Source organism: Centroberyx affinis, unplaced genomic scaffold (genome assembly GCF_046629955.1).
Source record: "Centroberyx affinis isolate AG114_WGS23_722 - 3 ecotype Tasmania unplaced genomic scaffold, CSIRO-AGI_Caff_v1 ptg003255l_1, whole genome shotgun sequence".
In the NCBI taxonomy this organism is placed as follows: Eukaryota; Metazoa; Chordata; class Actinopteri; order Beryciformes; family Berycidae; genus Centroberyx; species Centroberyx affinis.
Window position 1 is genome coordinate 29,277 of NW_027281279.1, and position 22,052 is coordinate 51,328.

Below are 22,052 nucleotides of genomic sequence, written 5' to 3' on the forward strand. Positions count from 1 at the left end.
CTGAGACGGAGCCAACATCACAGTCTAGGAGAGAGAAATGGTTAAGAGGAACGGGTTGCCAGGACGGCTTTGGCTCCCGTCACATCTCTCTTCCTCTCTCCGCACTCTGACTGTCTCCCCTTTCCCTCGCTTTCCTCTCCGCTTCCTCTCTTTTCATTCTTTCTCGCTCCAAGTTCGCTCATCTCAGGTTCTTCCATCACCATTTTCTTTCCCTGTTCTGTCAACATCTGCATCTCTCTCTTTTGCGTTGCTATCCTCTAACCCGTTCCAGTAGCTTTGTGCCTTCCAATACACTTGTACGAATAATCCCTTAAGACAGGACTGATTTCTTCCCCCTTCTTCTAAATAGGGTGAAGAAAAAATAATCCGTCAGCATCTTCAGGCTGAGCCAGATACCTCGACTTTATTAATCAGTTTTTATGTTTTCATTCTAAGAGTCATTGTAGTACAGAGGGGTTGATTCTTTTGTGTGGTTTTGAATTTTATGGTCCAGCTGGAACCATGTTTTCGTCCTCTTAAAGTGGCACGCTGGTGCTGCTGTTTTCATTTTTGACTACAGTAGCTACCCACCACACACTCACACAGACACAGACACACACATACACACAGAGGCAGACACACACACACTCCCGCTCAGTGCGTAATGACTTCCCCTGGCACTGGCCCCCGTGTCTCGGCAGTCTAGGGAAAAGGGTGGAGCGTCTGTTTATGCCGAGACCCAGGACTTGACTGGGCGTAACCATAAATCTTTGGGCTTTGTGACACCAAAGAACAATAAATGTTTACTGTGGTTAAAGCGGTCACTTTTTTGTGGTGTTGAAAAGAGAGGCTGTTTTTCTCTTTCATGCGCCCACTCCCAGGTGAGCTAACAGCCACTCTCAGGCCTCCCGGTGGCCTGCAGTCTGCTTTAATGTGGCTTCGACGGCAGAAATGACTCCACTTTTCCCACTTGCATCACACATGCCTGGACACACAAGGTAAATATGTGTACTGTGTGAATATTATGCTCTACACCCTCTAGACCTCCCCCACTCTCAAAAACACTGAACAGACAGACAGCCCAGACTTTACTCACAAAAGCAGAGGAACACACAGTCAAACGGGGGAGAATTATCCAATTAAGTTGTTGCTGGAGGAGATTCCCCTCTGGTTGTCATGGCAGTAGGGGGCTGTCGAGCCAGCGGGGATGCTGGGATTAGCCACTTATCTGAGCGCCGTTCCGGGTGGCTCAGATCACAGGCGGTGCTGAGTGGAAGTGACAGGTCCCATTCACACAGCCTTACTCTCCCGCACCATGGACGGCATCCAGGGCCACCGCCGCTTTGTTCTGCTCCTGCCGCGTGAGCAGAACCCCTTGCCAGCGCAGAACCTGATACCGCCTCGTTCCCCGCTTTAAGGAGAAATAAAACCTTGCCACACGGGTGAAGCTGGAGACTTGATTGTACTTACTGTACTGTTGCCATAGTGTTGCCAAGCTAGTTAAAGCTGCCCTCATAGCTCAATGGGTGCAAGTTTCAAATCCAAGCTCCGATATCTCTGTTTGGCTCCATCGGCACCTGTATGACATTGAGTTATGTGGTCATATCAACTCATGGCAATTATTTTTAGAATCACCAAGAGTTGAACTTACAACTTTTGAAATTTTAGGCAATGTAATATCTCTAAAATGTTATCATGAATTAAGAAGACCAGAAAATGAAGCTCCTCTGTAAAAAAAAAAAAAAAACGTGTCAGACACCAAAAACATTCTGCTTGAATCTCATAAACCTCTCTCCCATAAGAAAATAGCTAATTGCAGACGCGCAACTTAAATAATGCATCTTCAAAGCCCCCTCTCATAGTTCTAATGTTGGGTATATACCTTCACTCCCATCACCCCCTTTCCTCTGCTTGTCTACTTTTCACAGACTGTGGAAAATGTGCATGATCCACTCATTTACTTAGCCTCCCCTGCCTCTGCCTCCACAGTTCTCCCACCAGCCCCCAAAACCCCCTGGCCATGTCTGAACTCCCAAGGCTGGTCTGCATTACAGCAGCCCTTCCCTCAACAATGCCCAGACCAGCAGGACTCTGGGGCTCGGACTCCGGCTGGAGGTGTAGGATCACGAGAAAATACAGTACATGCTGGGGACACGGTCACTGATACGGCTACATTTTGTCATCGACTCGCTTTCCACTTGAAACCCTCTCAGCTATCAATCAGTTTCTTAGTCTTTTCTCGCTTGTCTGTGTTTCTTCGTCTGTGCTTCATTCTAACCCTTGGCCTGCCAGTAGACTAGTCGACACAAATCAACAAGTCCTGTCTGGAGTGGAGATAACGTGTCTCTGTTTTAGTTTTGGGACTGTGTGTTTCCAAAACCTCTCAACCAAGGCAGTAGTGCAGAGTGCAAGCATGAATGAGCGAGGATTATGCCGTCTTCCAATCACATATATAGGCCTGCGGGATCTTTGGCCTTTTGGCCCTATCATATTTAAACCAAGGGCTCCAAAAGCAAAACATTACATCACACCCAGGCTGATAACAGGCAAACCTACTCTGTCAGAGTCAAAGTGGAGTAAGATAACACTCCATCAGACAGGCACCCTTCATATTTGCTCTCTTTTTCTTAGTGTCCCACCCCAACCTCAGGACTTGGCTGGAATTCCAGACCAATGGTGTAATTACAGGGTCCTAATTGTTTTCTATGAGGTTTGGGAGATATTGTCTTACTTCTGGACCTGGAACACAATGGCCTTTATCTCTGATTGAGCCTGAGAAAAAAAAGAAGTCTAAGTATTTGCAGATGGAGGCACTTTCAAAGCCTGCCAGAAACAGGGATTTAATGTATGCCTGGTTGGCTTTGGCATTCCACGGAACTAAACTCTTGTTTTCAGAGGGGATATCCCAACTTACAGTACATCAAACAGAAATATCAAAATTATACCTCATTTAAAGGCAATTTTGGTATACAAGAATATCAAATGTATCCCACGAAGGCAACATTATTATATTAGAAATAGCTGTCAAATACTGTATCCCATACAGGTTGCATGAGTGTCAACTTATAGTAGTGAGGGGAGATTGCAAACTCAGCAGTCATAGAAATCTGTGATATTCATAGATATTTCCCTCAGGTGTATTTTGGACTATTGCCCTCTCCCTCCTGCCTTTCCTGATTTTGATGAAGTCTTAAAAGTGTGAGGAAGACACTAAGAGACAGCCGTTGATATCACGGTCCCGACTTGATTTATTGAGGAAAGCACTTAAAAGAAATATGGCTGCAGCTTATCGCGGGAGGGGGGCCGCGCTGCAGCGAAACATATGGGGGGACGTAGACTTGAATTAGCACGGCTGTCAGAGAGCTGCCGCGGGGGTCCCCATCAACCCGTATCTCGCAGCCAAGCGGAGGCTGCGGTTTCTGGGTTGCAATTACGGTATGGCTGTGAGGCAGAGGCGCGGTGTCTGTAATAAGCCGCAGAAATGTAATCTGTGTTTTCACAGCTCAGCGCGGCTTATCAGAGGCCTACACACTAAACCCCTTTGCTTTAAACATCAGTAGGCCGCGGCTTGCCATTAGCAAAGCAAGAGTGGGAGTGCGTGGATGCCGGTGTATGTGTCTGTCTGTCTGCCAGAGTATATGTGTGGGTGGGAGAGCAAGGTGTTGAGGATTTGTACAGTGAGGGATGCAGCTGTTCAGTTTGATTAGCTGCTTTAATGGCAGCAGGTTTTAGTGGCTGTAAGTGGAGGGACCCCAGCGCGAGGTCACAGGGTGGGTGGGGAGCTGAACAAGACCAGGTGACCCCCACTCCTCTTGGACCACACAGAGGAGCGCTATCAAAATCATTATGCTGACCCAACATAGAGCCACCTTTCATACAGCTGTCACTGAAGTGGCCCTGCTCTTTTCTCTGAATCACATGCCTGGATTCCCCCGTGTCCGCATTAGCAGGTTGTAAATAACTCTTCTAAATAACTCTCTCCCTCTCTCTCCCTCAGACACACACACACATTCATGCACACAAATAGATCTGATGTCAAATTTAGCTGTATTCATTGTTATTCACATCCACATGCAGTTTGTACATGTTGTCATATAGTGACACATCATATAATGTATGTACTGTATGTATTCATGATTCATGCACTCATAATGATAAATCTACACAGACATACAAATCCTGTGCAGGGAGACAGGCACATCTTCAGCGTTGCAACTTGCAGAAAGGCCTGAGCAGCTGAGATTCATGGTTATGTAAATGGCCAGCGCAGCACAAGTGCTGAGCCCAAATTGGAAGCAGCTGAAGTTAAGGCGAAATGAGACCAGGGCCCCAGATGAGATTAGACATGGGAGCGTCCAGCCCTCTCAGCCCATGCTGCTCCGCTCAGGGGAATTGTCACAACGGCCATTAATTAAAATACAACACCATTCAAATTGCCTACCTAATTACCTAAAATTAACTTAACCACACAGTGGAAGTAAGTTTTTTTTCTCTTTCTGTCTGCCTTTCTCTCATACTAAACTCTTGGTCTGTGAGTGTGTACTAGTTTCTGCACTGGAGTTGTTTTTAATTTATGAAGAAGCCCCTAAAATCATACGTCATATCAGAGTCCAGGTATTAAAAAAAGGTAGATATGAACAAATGTTATTCAGGCTCCACTTGCCCAACAAAATTCTCCATGCAAACTATACACAATACGTATGCAAATTTTGAAGTAAATTATGTGTGGGTCATGGAATAATAATGAGAGAATCATAAGGATTACGATTATATATCGCTATGCCTTTATGTTTTATGTTTGCCTTTATGAAAAGGCCAAAGGAAAACGAGAGGCATGATGACAGAATAACATTTTCTATGCCAGCCAGACTTATCTAGACAAGACAAAGCAGATGTATGATAATAAATTTTATTTGTTGTCATATCTTGCATATGTATCAAATGCTTGACTCAATCTAGGCAAAACATTATTTGTTTTATATTTGGTTTTGTCCATACAGTAAGATCCAGTGGGCATAATTGTTGCGCGCGGCTTTATGCTCCATTAGTTGACCTACATCTTATGATGTTATGTCTGTTTTTACATCTAAAATAAATGGCAGTGAACTTTAAGGAACACAGATGCGCGATGCTTCAGCTGAATCTTTTTGAAAGTTTTATACATCCTTAGCCTTGAAACTGCGTTAAGTTTTATGCATCTGGCCCCTGGGCTGGAAAAGCCTCTTCTGCTCACTGATTTATTTATTATTTCCCTACACTTCCCAGGGGAGTGCATTCAAAACTCTGTTTTTCCTGCAGTCAAGAAGAAAGAAAGTGGGCCTAGCCAGCACTGCAAAAAACTTTTAGGGATGAAAATAGGCACACACCCCCACAAATACACACGCACACACACACATACACTCACCATGGCAGCCGCAGTGCTCTTCTGTCCCCAATAAAGCAGAGGCATTTCCCTTCACCCAGTAGTTTAAGTGGATTGGTGTGTTGACTGAGGGACTCACAAACCTACAGGCTTTCTCCATACCTGATCCTCACTGAGCACGCAAACAGTGGGCAAAGAGAAAGGGGGTAGGAAGAGAGAGTGTGTTAGACGAAAAATAGTGAAGTGAAAGTGTAACTGGGCTCCATCATGTGGCGTGATAAAAAAGAGAGAAACTTTCAAAATCCTACCCTTTTTTTTAAAAATCTCCATCACCAGTGGAGGTGTGTGATCTGCCTCCTCCCTCTCACTGGTCTCTGATCCACTCGGTGACTGATGTCATTAAAGCTGCATTAACCCTGTCTGCTCCCTGCCCTTCAACATATTACCATCTCTCAACCCAGAGGTACAGAGGGGCCTGCTGTCGTTACTGTACAACACAGTGCTTCTGTCCTTAGGTAGGCGCGGAGAAGGTAATGAAGCATATTCTCTGCGTTTTGACGTCAGCGCCGAGACAATGGCAGCATTGATGGAGCGGATCCGCTGTTGCTTCCATACAGCTGTGATGAGTTCAGCTGGCCCATCGCTGCCTGCATCCCACTGGGTCTCTCTGGGTCTCTTTCACAACCATGGGCTTATAGCAAATCACCTATTTTCTCTCATTCCATTTGCCTGTCCTCCCTTATTCCACTTTTTTTTTGCTGTCAGTCAATCTTTCTCCTTCTCCTGCTCTAATTAGTTCTTTACAGCTGTGCAGTGCATTTGTCTTGTCCACCTTTTGCTTTGTCTTCATCACTCACACACGCTCGCTCTCTCTCTCCCCTTTATTTTTCTATTAGCCCTGGGCAGCTGCAGATATGAATCCCTATGAAATCCAGTTGTGTCCCCTTCTTAACATCTTCTCATTTTGCACGCTCGCCCCAGTTGTGTCCACATGCTGGACCGCAAAAACATAAAAGCAGAATGGAAACCATTGCCATTAGTTTGGGTTAGTATGTATTTTATACTATGCATGCTTTACTACACAGTATCTGTCTGCGGTTGCTGTACACTCCTAGAAGCCTTGATTGTCTAGCTGCTCATTTGTCACTGTTATGAGTTCATAAACATATACAACACCACATAAGAGAAGCTCGAGTGTTTTGGCTCAGTGGGTGGGGATTTTATGAAACCAACTTCCAAACCTCCTCCACTCCCCTGTCTACCAAACCACAAACAGACCACCACATCACAGAGATCTCACTGTGGTGTGTTGTGGTGACATCATTTATGGCTCCTTGTATCACAGACCTCCCAATTTCCCCCCCTCTGGTTCGGCCTCTGCTTCCCAGCCTTTAAAAGCTGCACCTTAGGATACGTCTCTTCATCGTATAGAAGTTTCATTTCGTTGCCCCTATCTGGGATTTCCTGGTAAAATAAAGGTTAAGTAAAAAATAAAAAAAATCTGACTTTTGAGCTCTACTTTGTGCAAGACTTTGCATATATTTCCATTTGCTCATGTGGTTGACATGGTGCTCAGCGGGGATGAGGGGAGGGGTGCTGATGGTTGTGATTAGTTCTGGATTGAAGACTAGAGTGGAGAGGAGGTTTGGATGAACTGCACCAGCAGACAGTCTAATTAGAGACATGCCTGGTCGGCTCTCAGAGCACAAGGCTGACAGAGGAGCAGGCTTTCCCCTCGAGGAACCAATCGCCTTGACCAAAGAGAAATGACCTCACTTGATTGGCTAGAAGAGGGAACCATGGAGGATACAAGAGTGTACCTCAAGTTCAGATGTCTGATATATGAAGCTTAAGCTAAGTGCGGCTGGTAGAGGGGGACTGTATACTGTAGGCTGTATTATTATTAGTATTGTAGGTAGAGATAAGACTTTCACAACTCATAAGAAATACATTACTTTAGACCCGTGTGTGTGCACTGTTGTCATACGAAAACCTCATAATCCAATTTTGGTGATTTTCATGCTTTAACTTCAGTTGAAGTATTCAATGCTCCTCTATGATTTGAGGAATTTCTGCCACCCTTGCTCTTATGAAACCCTTTCAAAGCCCATTGGATAAACTCAGAAAACGAATGGGGGTCAGTCTGAAAACGAGGCAATTTTTGTTAGTTCCTTAAAAGTTGACATTTTGGAGATACAAGAGCGACGATATGTTAGACATAGAGTGTTCTTCAGCGCGGCAGTATTTCACAGATAGAAAGTCAGAAAATCAGACAGACAAGGAGTGTTCCCAGCATGCACAGTGCTGTTTACCCTGCACTAATAGAGCATGTAAGACATGCATCATTTAGGAAAGAGCTCGTATCTCCTCCTCTGTCCTGCCTCCTCACGCCTCAGGGACTCCTCTTGACTCCATTAGACATCAATACGCATGTGAGCCTGCACACACACACACATGCATGCCCACACACACACACTCTGTCTGCTTTACAGACTGGTTTGGGCCTGAATAAACATGGCACTTTTCTTTTAGCCTCTTCTGGTTCAGAGAGACGCATGTTTTGGTCAGATCATCTCAGGGGGACGGAGCCTTCCGAGTGATGGGTACGTTGCTCAGGAAGTGCGGTGCGCTCCAGTGGTCCAGGATTCAGGTCAGGACGATGTGGTAGTGATAGTGGTAGTGGTAGTGTGGATGGTGAGGCAGTGTCAGGGCCCGGAGCCAGAGAGGCCCAGCAGGGTGAGCTCATTAACAACAGGACGTACCCCTGAACCTCTAAACCCAGGCCTGCATTCCGCCCGCTCCACTGCCCCCTGGGACTCATCCAGGGGGGCTTTAACAACCCCGGTGTTTTGGTTGGACCCTCGCCACGGCCAGAATGCAGAGCCGAGCTGTGTGTGTGTGTCAACCCCCCCCTCCACCCACCCTCCCCTCCCCTGTTTCCCATCAGAACCATAAATACAGACCAGAGAGGGTGCTTGTGTGTTCCTGCTTCCTCAGGTGTTTATGGCTCTCTCACTCCTTCATGCTGAGCTCACAGCCAGGTCCTGGCAGCAAACACACGCTCACACACATACAATCATTACTGCGCACATTCTCAATAGCAAACACCTGCTCTCATATGCATAGGCACATATAACAAGTTCACATGTACAGACAGACATAAAATAAAACCTGCACTTGTACACCAAACGATGACTCGGGTAACACAAACACAAGAAATGTATTTGCACCTCGATGAGCTGTACTTGCTGAAATGGACACAGTAATAAACAAACCTGAAATACAGGAAGCACACGCACAGCCACTCTATCTCTCTCTCTCTCTCTCTCTCTCTCTCTCTCTCTCTCTTTTCCACTTGTATACATAGATCAGCTGCCCGTGTGCCCCATGACAGGCAAGCTGACAGGGCAGTAAATCATTCTGTTATAGGACCTCACTGCTACTGTGCCCCAGAGTGAGAGCCCTATCTGCTCTGTCTGCTGCTGTCATTGGCGTGAGGGGAGAGGGGATGAGGGGGAGAGACAGAGGGTGATGTCATGGCCATATTATTTCTGTTGGCTGTCCTCCATGTTGTCTGCCTAAAGGGCTCCATCTCACCTGATGGGGACTGCAGCCCCATGAGACCATGTCTGGCCAACTCTGTGGAGACACTGGGCCTGTCAGCCAGATAGCACTCATTTAAAGTCCCTCAAAATAACCCAATATACAGTTACTTGATGCTCTGGTGCTGCAGTTCAGTGGGTAGAACGTGGCACTAACACTGCCAAGGTTAGGTGTTCAATTCCCACTAGGGCAGGCCCTGCTAAATATGAATGCACCCCTGATACTGTAAGCTACTTTGGAGAAAAGCATCCGCCAAGTGGCATATGCTTCTCATTTTATAGAGCATATAACTAAAGTAGGTGAGGGAGTAAAGTATAGGGTTAGTTCCAGTATGTGTACATACTGTGGTCCAAAGTATGTTCACAGTGGTTACACATTTGCAGTTTTTCTCATTTGTGTACATGGTCTGAATACTTAAATCCCAGCCTCAATATAACCAATATCACCATAACAGTATCTATCTGAGATGAGGTAAATGCTGATATTGATATCTCAGAGACCACAGTTGTGCAGCTCGTAGGATCTGGTGTGGAACCGCAGACTGCACGCAAATTGGCCTCTCTGAGTCTTTTCAAATTGGTTACCCTCTTTGGACATCCCCCATCATTACATCCTATTTACAAAAGACCCAAAGGATTATTCTCGGTTAATGCGTTTTATATGAACCCTCCACTTTGCCTGTGTAAACCTAGCCACTCGAGTAAACAGAGACCCATTGAGGCTGAGTTACTGAATCTGCGGCCAGATGGGTCCTCGACCTGAGACAAAGCGGCGAATTAAGTTCCGAAAGTCCGAGCTCAGTTCTAGCTCTCCCTCGCCCCTCCCTCTGGCCTTGCTCCGGCGGGTAATAATCTACTCACTCTCTCCTAGATGGCAAGAGAGATGGCTGTGTAAAATGAGAACGCCTGTACCAGTGAAAGGGTGGCGCAGCTCCAAAGGGACACGTTTCCCGCAGGGCTGCCAGGTAGAGAGCGCAGAGAGAGAGGAGAGGAGGATGTGCTTTTCTTCCTCTCTTATTGTCAGAGCTGACACTTGGCAGAGGATTGGATGGCATTGTCATTTTAGCCAGCAGAAGGGAAAATAAGCTCATTGTAAGGGTCATGGAGAGAAGGGAAAAGGGAGGGTTCTTCTCAGCTGGAAAGGCATGTTCATGTTACTGTAAAAAGGACAAAGAACAGACTGAAGTAATAATCGTGATGAGCATCATTCATACATTTTCTTCAACCCGTGACCACAAAGCCCCACTGAGATGCAGTGTAATTTTTCACGTTACTGAAGTTTATGTGTTAAATTAGATTTGAGGCCCCCTTGCCTTTGTATGCAGACAACCCAAGCTCAGCGAATGGGTGACCCTGTTATAGCCATGCACCGCTTCCCCCTGGGTGTGGGTGGGTAGCGCGGGGGGGGGGGGACGCCAAAAGGGTGAAAGGGCAGAGAATTGAGGGGTCCAGGGTTTGTGCTTTGCTGCAGAATAATGGCAAGCATTGTTCCTTAAGCAGCAGCCGTGTATCTACACTATCATAGGGAATTTCTTGACATACTCATTTGGTGTCAGTCTTAGATTTCGGAAACCCTTCATGGCCATATGTTGTGAGCTTGAGTCATCCTAATGGAGTACAATGTCTCCCTTTTAGCGCTCGGGTATCAGTAAATCAGAAAGATGATTAAAGCCAAAGAGAGGCATATACATGACTGTCTCAACATTTAGGAAGTGAAGAGGAAGATGAATGCCTGAGATAGCCAGAGAGAATTGAATCCACTTTGTATTACATTCATTTTTCTTTATAGCTGCGGTTTCCCTCTCCTTTTTTCTCCCGTTTTCCCTCCACTCTCCCATATTCACTGGAATGCTGTGGCCACTGTGGATACCTGCCAGAGGTGCAGAGATTCCTGAGGTCTTTATGAGTGACAGTTGAGTCGGGGCCTATAGGACTAACACTCTCACCCTATCTCTCTGGGTGTGTTTGTGTAACCGTGATGGAGGCCTCACACACTCTCTGATCCACATAGGGGAGGGAGAGGACACGCTGGGAGATGAATTACAAACACTGCTCAGGATCACTCATCCATCTGAGCAGCTCTTTTTGCGAAGCTGGAATTCCTTTCTCCTGGCTGCACCTGACAGTGCAGAAACCTTAGCCCAAGCTACCGCCGCTTCGCTTTGTGCTTTCCAAAAGTGCAGCTGAGTGTGCCACAGCAGTCAGGCTGAGACGGCCTCTGTCAGCAGCGAGCAGCCGCCCTGCTCTCTGGGTTTGTCTGAAGGATCTACCTGTGGGACTGCGGGACAGACGGGTGGAGGGCGGACGGCCTTCATCAGCCGTTTGCCTCCACTCTCTCCACTCCCCTGCTTTTGTGTTGAATGAAATTTGAGGTAAAATTGCTGATGACAGCTGGAGATGTTGAAAGGGAATGGCAGAACATGGTACAGTTGGCTGAGAGGACTGTATGGAAAGAAAGACGACTCAGACAGACCAATTAGGCACAGACAGCAAAATGGTGCATGGTCGTATAATGGCCGAGGAATGTGCGGCCATTTTAGAGGACCAGGTGCACCCTATGGTGCAAACACTGCTCCCTCATGATGTTCCCACACTCCAAGTTGATTATTCCCCCATAAACACTGCTAAACAAATTCAAGAGTGGTTTCATGAACGGCAGGGCGAAGTCAAACATCTCCCATACAAGCCCAATCACCAAATCAAAACAATCAAACCTTTATGGGAAGTTCTGGAGCCCAGATTGCGAAGTAGATTTTTACCGCCTTCATCCCTCAGAGAACTGGAGTCTTTCCTTCTTGGAGAACGGTCTGATATCCCACTAGACACAGTTCAGGACTTGTATGACAGCACTGAAAGGAGGATTGAAGCTGCTCTGAAGGCAAAGGGCGACCCTACTTCTTATCATTATATTGCATGTAGTCCACCGCTTCAGTAATGTGGCTATTGTGAGTTTTAGTGAATCAGCCATGGCACAGATAGAAGGATTATCATTGAACTCTGTCACTATGTAACCAGCCCAGGAGCTTCAGGACTCTCAAGTCTCAATCATGATAACACTCCACACTCCCTGATTTCACCCTCATATAGAAATCCACATAGAAATAGGGAGAGAGACTTAAGTGCTAAAACTGTATAAAATTACTTTCATTTTCCACTCGCCTGGTGGACTTATCATCTCACCACCAAGTGATGTCATCTATAATTCTTAAGCTTTCATAAAGCTTTAAAATGAAATACTTTTTATAGTGGTCTGGTACAAAGACATTTTTATGTAGATGGGTGTATAATGAGTTTTAAAGGCTGATTTGCCCTAAATTGTCGCTTGTGATTTTAACAGCTTTCATAAGTAGTTTAACATTCTGCAGATAAAACAGAAACGGCCCGCTAAGTCAGCGACCTTGTCAGCATAACACCCCTTCATGTTTTCTTGTGTAGCGAGGAGGGACGGCTTGGAGACTTGAGCTCACAATCACATTTATGAATCAATTAAAACGTAATATATAGCTGCGAATAGCAGATGAGTAAGAGGATTAAGAGTTCATACCACTGATGGTTTTTGTCAACAGCTAGATCTTGAAGTCCTTAATCAGTTAAAGTCTGTGTCAAACCAGTCTCACTCTGCACTCTCTACTTTAAGGCTCGCTGCCTCGCTCACAGCCACACACCTTGTTCTGTTTGAACTTTCACACATAGGATTCTATTGTATTGTATTACTTTGAGGAAAAGAAATAGAGAAAAAAACACACTCTCTCCATATCTCTTAGCGCTACAGTTTGATATATTTCAGACAGTTTTGGGCCTGGAGTCAGACTGGGGGACACGTCCATCCATTTTTACTACTCTATCCAACGCCTGGGGAGATCAGGTCCCTCCTAGCCAAGACCTCCAGGCCGCCTCCAGAGCACCGCTCACACTGCCAGATATCATGGATGAAGGAGAGGATAGATAGAAAACACACATATGCACTACATGCAGTGTATTCACACACAAACACACGCACCATAGACAGACAGACACCGCCTAACACACACAAACAGAGGTTCTATACACATGGGACAGATAGTGAGTGGAGACAGGCCGGCCATTTTATAATATCTCTGTCTGTATGTGTCAGATCGCTCCGCTCCATCTGACTGAGGAGTGTTAATCTCTGGAGCTGGGAGTTCGGCAGGTTTCCATTGGCGGCTGTGACTACGTCCGCTCTGATGAATTACTCCACAGTGACCATGGGGGGTCTCGCCTGCACATGATTTAGAGCCTGCGCACGTTTAGAAGCCAGGAAAGACCTCTTACACCATCATTACCTAGTGTGACTTTTCCCTCGAGACCGTCTTTATGTTTTATGAAACTCGGTAATGAAACTTTATCCTCACCTCATTGACCGTCTAAATATGAACCGGTCAACCGCTAAATTACTTTCACGCTGGTGTAATAATGACATAATTACTGAAATAACAACATTGAATTCACAGAATGATTAATAATGTGCTAATTATTGTTTGAGAATTAAAACACCAAATAATATAATCGCAAATTAATCATTTTATTCAGTCTAGTTCAGTGATGGACAACTGGCATGACTTTTTACACTTGACCCAAGACCCTGTTTTTCTATTCAATACTGCCATATTATAGCATATATGAATTGGGAAATTATATTTATTATAAATATGAGTATATGCAGCATACTAGCATACACTTCCCCAAATCCCTACCCACCTCCCAGCCCCATTGTAAACACTGCATATCTTTTCGGACCCCAACAAAGTTGCCCATCCCTGATCGACACCTACTACCACTTGTATCCCACACTTGAATTTTCTTTTTTTTATGCAAGAAAATAGACTTCCTACTCTAAATTATGCAATATGGGTCATTTTGGCATATGTGTGCATGCATGTTTCATGATTTGAATAAGGTAGGCGCTTGGTAGCTGCTTATGCCCAAAGGGTTAATTTTAGGGAGGTACTAGTGATGTTATTAAAGAGGCTAGCATGGAGTATTACTTGATGTTTGTACTTTTCCTAGATCAGCAGTTTCTCACAGTGTGGGTGTGAAGGAGTGGAGGGAAGGGTGTTGTTGAAAAACGTTGTGAATGCCGGTAGGGAGCAGCATGAGGGGGGTGCTTGTGTTTCTTTGTAATGCGGTGCTGAGATAAGGGCCCCGTCCAACACGTCAGCCCATGCTGGAGCCCCGCGGGGTCCGCCGACCCCTGTTGACCTGGAACTGTGATCACACAGTCTGTTTTATTAGCTGACAGGGGAACATGATTGATGGCTCTGTATTATTCTGTTCTCCTTTGGCCTGTTGTTTCTCTCTGCTGTAAAGGCAGTGATGGTTCTCCTTGCATGTTTTGATCTCCTTTCCCCCTTTCCTCTGATCCTATAATCTGCTTCCACTCCCCTCCATGGGAGCCTCTCCTATTTGTGTGTGTGTGTGTGTGTGTGTGTGTGTTCTTTCATCCTTGTGTGCATATCTTTACACAGTCAGCTCTGTCTGTGGGCATGTTGTGTTGAAGTGCCTTTCAGAGATAAGACCCTCATTCTGGTGCGATGGCAGAAGGGAAAAGGATGAAGGGAGCGAAGACACCATGAATAGAAGCATCTCTTCTTTACCTTATCTCCCTTTTTCTCATCTCTTTCTCACTCTTATCTTCACTCGATTCTCTCCAACATATTTCTGGTTGCTCTCTTGAGTGATTTGCAGCAGAGGCGGTGAGTTGCGGTGCACTTGCAGAGTGTGAGAGAGTTTTTGTGTCCCCATTATGGAGTACCAGTCACAGCCTTTAGCCTGACTGGGACTGAGAATGGATGTCACATTGAGGCTGGAACACTTCATCACCTAGCAGCATCTAGTCTTGGCTAGGAGAGAGAGAGAGAGAGAGAGAGAGAGAGGGAGAGAGAGAGAGAGAGACAGAAGAGAGACAGCAGAGAGAGCGAGAGAGAGAGAAAGAGAGAGAGAGAGTTGGACAGAAAATGACAGAGAGGGAGAAATAGTCTGTCTCCAAGGAGTTTCCTAGACTGAATCATCCAGCGGCCCCCACTGGTGTATCTTAGCCAAAAACAGAGCAAAAGCCCAAATCCCTAGGTCTGCTCTACAACTCTGAGAGTGCTCACCACACAGTTAATAAATCCGTCTTTGATATATAAACTACCCTGAAGTAAAACCCTGTTGATTTTCATTTTTTGGCTCATTTCTTTCCTCAAAACTCTATTTTACATCATCCGTAGTTCATGTTATAATTTGGGGCAAGGTCCCTTTTATATGCATAGTTTGAAAGGCCATTTGATGGCTGGTCATGAGTTTGTAAAAACTCTGCAAACACAGACTATATAAGCAGTTTTCAGTGTGCCAATTCAAACTAGGTTGTTTCTGTTTAGTATATTTATTCAAATGCCATTTATTTGGTTATTGCCAATTATCAAAGTTATTTTGTTAAAAGTAAAAAATAATTGAACCCTCCACAGATCTCAGTGATGGATTGGACCTTTAGGTTGATGAGTATATCCAGGCAGACGTTTGGATAGTGGGCATCTCATGAGGAATGAAAAGTAATGGGACTATTAAATTATAAATTACATACCTCATGACATGCTGTATGCTTTGAACGACTTTGTAGGTGGGTTTTAAGTAACAGAGAAAAAGCACCACAGTGAGAAGAGATGCATATCATAAGCACATGGGTGTGTGAGAGACATTTTGGTGTGTGAGAGACATTTTCCTGTATTTTTAGGTTTGATCTATGTCTGGACCTTGTTCTATTTGCCTTTATATAGGAGGCTTAGCAATATGGTTCTGAATCTTCATTGAACTCTTACTCCGCCTCCATCCTACATGTGCACACGTACAACACATAGACCCCTATCTCTCTTTTTTTTTTTAGTCACTAAAGTGTCCACATTGTAGCCTGTGACTGAACAAACACTACATGACCCAGATCTGGTGACTAAGCTGCGAGAAAGACCCACTAACCCCCCCCCTGTGTCTGGATTCAGCCCTCTGGATACCTGTCTTTAGCTTATCATCCCTTTGTAGAACGAACACAGCATGCATACTTATCTCCAATGATGCAAAACACAAACAAACCGTGAACCGTGGGCCCCCACGTGCGAGAGAGCCCACTTCATTTCCATCTGCCAGAAGAAGCAGACGAGAGACAGAGCCGCATGTTTGGGTGACGTTGCCCAGACCTGAGTCGTCGTCACTGGGTGCAGAAGAAGAGTAGGGGGTGGGGGGCGGGGGGGGCGCTGTTCGTCCAGACAGAGCAGAGATAGAACAAGATGCAAGATGACACCTGTGTAGAGATCAGATAACTCTTCCATCTGGGCTGATAGCAGGAAGAGCAGGCATACAACATCAAGATAACTCACTGCAGCTTAAATGTCACACATACACACACACAATCAGTGGTTTTTTTGACTTTCCTCATTTATTTGATGCCAGCTTTGCCAGACCAGGCTTGTCCGGTCTTGCTTCTCTGCAGGGTGCTGAAGGACTGGGTCCTCCAAAGGTCATTTTGTCTATTATTTCCTCCAGTATGCACATGTTGTTGTTGTGCAACTTTGTGTGTGTTTGTGGTTTGTGTGTGTGTGTGTGTGTGCATGTGTCTATATATGTAAGTGTTTGTCACGTTACATTTTAGGCTAGGAAGAGATTGAGATGCTGCAGATACCCCCTGGCTATACATGGATTAGCCTTTGAAATTCCTGCACGCAATGATGATAGTGTCATGCACTGTCATGTGTACTGTATGTGTGCTCCTGGTGTGGGTGTTTTCCCTCTGAATACTGCATATGCACACACGCTAATTTCCCATTATTATTTGTGAAAAGGGGGGATGTGAGGGTAAACTCAGTGTATTTTCAGAGTGTGCCTACGGGACTTTAGAAAGCCTTGTTAATCCTGCTGTTGTGTTTCTGCCGGAAGACCAAAGCGCTGCGATCTTTGCCATCTCTGTCTATTTGACTTGCTGAGGGCTGTTTAGTAATTCATATGTCTAGCACTTTGTGGTGCCATGATAAAGACTTCTACCACATCCTCTGTGTTGTCTTAAGTGGATTAAGAAAAACCTCAAGTTTTTCTACCAGGGTAAAGGTCAAAAGCTATAAGGATCTGTTACATTGTTTTGGGGTCACTATGGACATTCTTTCCTGCTGTGCAATAATGTCAGGGATCAATCCCCATGTTTGTTTTGTCTGCCTTCTGTTCAGCCTGTGCAAAGACAGCAGTGCAGTGCTACTGATCAGAAGAATCAGAGATTGCTACGCAGTCTGGTGTGGACATTTTCCACATACATGTTTCATTTACATGTCTTCCTCATGAAAGGCGCTCCTTATTCTGTGTAAAGTGGACACATGACAGAGGAAAGCCCTGATTCAAATCTCAATCATTTGCGATTCATGTTCTGTGTTTGTATAACCTCCAGGAGCTGAGGTCCGGCATACCTCCATTATTGCCGGAGTTTAAGCCCAGATCCATGCCTTACCTCCCATAGGCCAGCCATCAATCAGCGCAGTGTGGGTTTAGCGCTGTGCTGGATTAGTGCAGGTTTGACCCCCACCAGGTGTGTGCGACCTGTGTCACCGTCTCACGTCTCGGCCGTGGTGTCGTGTTCCCCGGTGCCTCCCTGTGAGTCTACCTGAGTATGGGCTCAGTGTTCCACACGCTATCACCCTGAACCCAAAAAGCCCAATCAGCTTTGATCCCGCCCTGCGGCCCCTGGAAGTAAGTGGGGTCTAATCCCCAGAAAGCCCTGGAAAGACACAGAGGAATGCCTGGCACACAGCACACCATTCACCCAAGGATTAGACTGAAAGCAGCTCAGCTTCACACAGCCATTTACTCCACTCAGTGTGTGTGTATATGTGTGTGGGTTTGCATGTGTGCGCAGGAGCATGTGTGTGTATTTCCGTGTGTGTTTCTGTACGCACTTGTGTGTAGAACATGTGTGTTTGCCTGCGTGCATACATCTGTTTATACAGTATTTACATCGAGTACATATTATAGATGTAAACACAAACATACAATACTTGCACATGTTTTTCTGCACATGTAGCTGGGCCGTGTGTCTGAAATGAACCTCTATTGCCACAGTAATGAAATAACTGTCCTGCCATCCCTGTTAAAGTGTTGATCTGGAGTCTGAAGTGGTTTCATAGACATCTGATCCCATTTGATCACAACACTGGTGTAACTCTCAGCCGCATCCCTTCAAAATCCAGACACTTCAGTATGCAGTAAACAGATTTGTTTGATACTGTATTGATCCCAGATGGAGACACTCTAATTCCCTCTTAATGGTGCTGTTTTTTACTGTGATGTGACTGGATGGGAGAAACTGAGATCTGGTTGATGAGGATGTTATTCAAACTCATGTCACAGATGCAGAAAAGTGTCCTGGTCGCTTTCTAGGCAATGCAGCCTCAAGAGCCCGGCAAACCAGATCCACTATACTGCCCTCTAGCTGCCGACAGCTCTCCTCTGACTCCAGTATTATCACAGCTAGGAAACAAGACCTGTGTGTGTGTGTGTGTGTGTGTCTGTGAGTCTGTGTGTATGCACTGGTGTGTTTCAACAGGTGCACAGTTGCACACAAATCTATAATGATGTGAAGACTGATGCTCAGGTTTGGCTTGGGGTTGATGGTGAAGACAATGAGGCAGCAGTTTGCAGCAGACACATCAATCTTAAGCTGAACCAGGAGTGTGGAGGGAATGATGTTGATCCTGGCACAGCGCCATTGCTTTGAGAGTTTATCCATATGTGGCTGTTTGCCTGTATGTAATAGAGTGAGTGAGCATCAGTAGGTGGTTTTCATATGATCTAATGAAAGAGATGTGTCTCTGATGTCAGTTTAGTTGATGTTTTCTTCTATACTCTTACCTCGGAGTATTCGTTGTATCTATTCCTTCCTGTGTTTTTTTTTGCGTTGAGATTTTAGGATAGTTTTAAACTGTCAGTGACTTTTTTTTTATCTGAGGAAAGCTATCTAAATCAAGGGCTTTGAGACCCTGCTGTTGGATCCAGTCTGTGTCTATATAAGTCAAGATGGTCCACAACAAAGAACTTCTTCAAACATGCAGCATGGCAGACACACACACACACACACACGCACGCACGCACACACACACACACACACACACACACACACACACACACACACACACACACACACACACACACACACACACACACACACACACAGCCTGCTGCACTTTTATCAGCCAGTCTTCCATGTCTGCCTTCCTTTCATGCATGAACATACAGTATCCTCTGACAGGGAACTCATTATAGCTCTGTATAGGGTTAGTGTAGATGTAGCACTTCTGTATCTCTCTATAGGTCTATATTGCAAAAAGCTATTGACACCAATTTTGGTTGGTTTTCATGTTTTTACTTGGATTGAAGGATTACATGGTTCTGTATGGTAAATCCTATGACCCTTAAGTTTATGAAACTTTTTCATAATCCCATTTATAATTTCACAAACACAAAATTGTAATTTTCATTCTTGACACAATGACGCTTTGGAGATAAAAGGTTTTCACTCAACAGCAGGGACATGTATCCTCTATATCTCTATAGGCTGTTTATATTGGCAGACTCACATATTTACATTGAAGACTGGAATATCTGATTAAAAGCTTTTGCAAATCACAAAGTAAAAATCATTCTCACAGACTCATGTCCTGCCAGCCTCTGTCTGGGTACGCTCCTCTGCCTCTGCCTTATTGAAAGGATGTGGTAAAACAGTGGTCTTTAGCTATTTCGCTATGCTACATCTAACATTTTTCTCCAAACTCTAAGTGGGGTTGAATACCTCAACAGTAAATGATCCAAGCTTATAAAGGCAAAATGGAGATTAGGGTGTTATGTGAGATGTCCCAATGGAACCTGACAAATCAAATGATTTGTTATGGTGGAGGGGAATGGACAATGCTCTCTGAGAGAAGCAGAATCGGGAGGAAAATTGAAACAATAGTGAAGAAAAGTTTGGCCCATTTCCTACCGCACATGTCCACTTCTCTTAGTTCATTTATAGCCCAGCAGATTAAGGCAGGTTTATGGTTTGCTATTGAAGCAGAATATCGTCGTAAGGGGACTTGGAATGGCTACAGTCTGGCAATCATGGCTTGGCTCTGGAGGACCGCAGTCACTATCATATAGTCATTGTATTAGACTGGAGCTTTTGTGTTTGGTTGTCATGGATCCTGTTATATGGTTGTCAGAGGGGACTCTTGGTTGTTTTTATTGTTTACATGGGTGGTTAAGGAAAACTGGGGGTTATTTAAGCCTTTTTCTTAACAAGCCCTGCCCTCATCTGTGCTCTCACACACAAATCACACCACGGTAGGGAAATTACGTTTGGCTGGTGTGGCAACAGGCCTCTGAGCTGTAATAAGTGAGCGTTCAGACCGACCTTGGGCAAATAAACTATGTGTTGGAATGGACGTGTCCTTCAAACACTGAGGGCAAGGGATTTACTCACCCAGCACCGCCTGTATATAGCAGAAGGCATGGGGCAGGATGTTTAGCTGAAGGTTTGTGGATTGGCCCACTCTCTGCTTGGCTGCAGTTGTGGGCAGAGAGCTGGAGCTCTTGTCAACCTCCGTATGGTAATGAACAGGGTCAGACTAAAGGGTCCGCTGGCCAGGAATTTAGCAACATGTTTTTGCAGAGAGCAGCAGTGTGTAAATTGTAGTTCTCCACCACTATTCCTATTACAGTTGGTCAGTGTAATAGATCTTTTTTATTGTCTAAACTTGTACATCTCATCGCACCCTATTGTTTGGAAATTTCTGACCCTTCTCAACTTTCTTTCTGTAACATCCAAGCCAAGACGCTGACACAGCGCCTTCTTATAAATGTCAGTATTGTGAATAATGATTCTTTAAAGGATAGCTAGCATCATGCCCACATAAGCAAATAGTATTGTTACTGTGCTGTATTTATTTCACAGTCACAAAGTCCTATAAAGTGTAAGCTGCTTCTCAATAGCTTGTGTAGTGAACAGCAATAAGCTGTTGTTATTGGGTTATTGTTCATGCGTGTGTGGAGGCCAGTCAGCAGATCTAATTCTAGGCCCAGTTGTTTTTAGGGCTGTTGTTTGTCGACCACTTGTGGCAGTGTGTTGGCTGAGAGGAGTGGGGTTTAATTACTGTGGTGTGTCGGGAGTGTATTATGTGGAGAGGTCACAGACAAGACGGTCCCCTCCCTGCCACACTAAAGCAACAGCAGAGGAGCATGCGGTTTCATCCAGTCAGCCCTTGTCTGTAGCTCCGCAGTCCTGTTTTCACTGGTTTCCCTGGTGACCACAGGAGCGTTGTAGACGCAGAACAGGGGGAGGGAGGGATCGCACATCACAGGACACCATGACAACTGAGCTCTTTGAAAGGGAGAGTGTCGCCAAGGAGAAAGTATACAAAGATGCCTGCACCCAGGTCTACTGGGGTCACGCAAGTGGGAGCTGGGTTTTTATCAGGTTTCTGTGTAATTGTGTCTCTCTTAATAAAAGTGAAGGGTGTGAGCTGGAACGTCAGCCTCCGCCACACGTTTTTACTAGACATCTGCTACTTTCAAGTGGAGGAAATGTTTAAAAACTGGCGGGTGGATTTGCAGTGCGGCTGATCCCAACCACAATCTATCTCAAACCAGCATGGTGCGATTCAACAGATGTACCCGCCACTAATTTTAGCTACTTTACACAGACCACAGCATTGTTTGTTTTCATGGCATTGAGAAAATTGTTTCCATTTTGCCATACACTAACAATCTTCAGGTTTTTGGTGGGGATTATTGGGACACCAGCAAGTTAGAGTAATTCCATTTTTAAACTCACTTAAAAAAAATGCTTAGTTTTGCATTTTCTCAGGTTTGTGCGGATACCAGATTCCACTCTGGCTTTTTGTTTTGTGGCTGTTTCTTTGAACACACCCTGACCCACTTACTGTTGTGGGCATTCAGGCAGTATTTTGCCCACTGAGCAGACTGACAGTCAGTTAGGCTTTTGATAAAAGGAGAGTACACCACCACAATCCTCCACCAAAAAACAAGTGGTTGACAAACAGCGGAGGCTGGCCTGCAGCGGTCAGTAATTAGAGGTTGAGGTG

General features: G+C 45.2%; 1 protein-coding gene across 2 annotated transcripts in view; it reads left to right on the top strand.

Moving 5' to 3' along the window:
• The window catches only part of emid1 (EMI domain containing 1), a 48,877-nt gene that overhangs the window by 9,070 nt on the left and 17,755 nt on the right, over positions 1-22,052 (top strand). The window lies entirely within an intron of this gene.